Raw genomic sequence first — 1,168 nt, 5'->3', positions numbered from 1 at the left:
TTTATTTACTTTCTTGTTGATGCAGAAAAGAGAAATAATTTTTTGCTTTCAGAGAATTCGTTTTCCTTGTAAATCATTAGTGGGGAAAATACCAGGACCTCGTGCGACCTTCTCAGTGTGCCACGAAATCAAAGCAGACAACACAAGGAAGATAAAGAAGCCCAAAATCGATTTCTGTAATAGGAGTGAGCTCGACCAGAATAGGATAATTTATCGATATTAGCAGACGCCACCACAGTCGCCTGTTTCTGCCGCATGCAGAGCGAGTAAAGCAAACTCCGTCTGCAGGCCACAAGTGGCTCACCGGGACCATCCGACCGCCGTGTCATCCTCAATGGGGATAGGAGGGGCGTGTGGTTAGCAAACCGCTCTCCCAGTCGTTATGATGGTTTCCTTTGACCGGAGCCGCTACTATTCGGTCGAGTAGCTCCTCAGTTGGCATCACGAGGCTGAGTGCACCCCGAAAAAAGGCAACAACTCATGACGGCCCGGATGGTCACCCATCCAAGTGCCAGCCACGCCCGACAGCGCTTATCTTCGGTGATCTCACGGGAACCGGTGTACCCACTGTGGCAACGCCGTTGCCCCAGAGCGAGTAGCATACTCGGATATTTAGAACTCCACACTCTACACAATCTACAGAGAGTTGGCGTCATACACACACTTACGACGTAGTTTGTTGCTGATTTACACTGATCACCCAGAACACCTATCTAATAGCCAGTATGACCACCTCTGACACGAGTAACAGCTTTTACACGTAGTGGCTCAAATGGCTCTGAGCACTATGGGACTTAACTTCTGAGGTCATCAGTCCCCTAGAACGTAGAACTCCTTAAACCTAACTAAGCTAAGGACATCACACACATCCATGCCCGAGGCAGGATTCGAACTTGCGACCGTAGCGGTCGCGCGGTTCCAGACTGTAGCATGGAAGCAATGAAGCTTGGTAGGTCGCTGGAAGAGTTGGCACCACACCTGCACACAAGTCACCTAATTCCAGTAAATTCCGGGGAGGGCCCCGGTGAGCTCTGACACCAGGTTCAATTACATCCCACGTGTTTTCGATCGTGCTCAGATCTGGCGAGTTGGTGGGCCAACACATCAGAACTCGAGACTGCGGTTCTCGAGCCACTCCACTACACTGACGGCCTTGTGGCTTGGCGCA

The 1,168-nt window shown here is 50.8% G+C and overlaps 1 pseudogene; it reads right to left on the bottom strand.

Moving 5' to 3' along the window:
- Positions 1-468: 468 nt before the first annotated feature.
- LOC126177847 (5S ribosomal RNA) lies at positions 469-586 on the bottom strand (annotated as a pseudogene).
- Positions 587-1,168: the final 582 nt, after the last annotated feature.

Source organism: Schistocerca cancellata, chromosome 3, assembly GCF_023864275.1.
Source record: "Schistocerca cancellata isolate TAMUIC-IGC-003103 chromosome 3, iqSchCanc2.1, whole genome shotgun sequence".
In the NCBI taxonomy this organism is placed as follows: domain Eukaryota; kingdom Metazoa; phylum Arthropoda; class Insecta; order Orthoptera; family Acrididae; genus Schistocerca; species Schistocerca cancellata.
The sequence above is the reverse complement of the archived record's forward strand: the minus strand, read 5'-3'. Positions and strand labels throughout refer to the sequence as shown.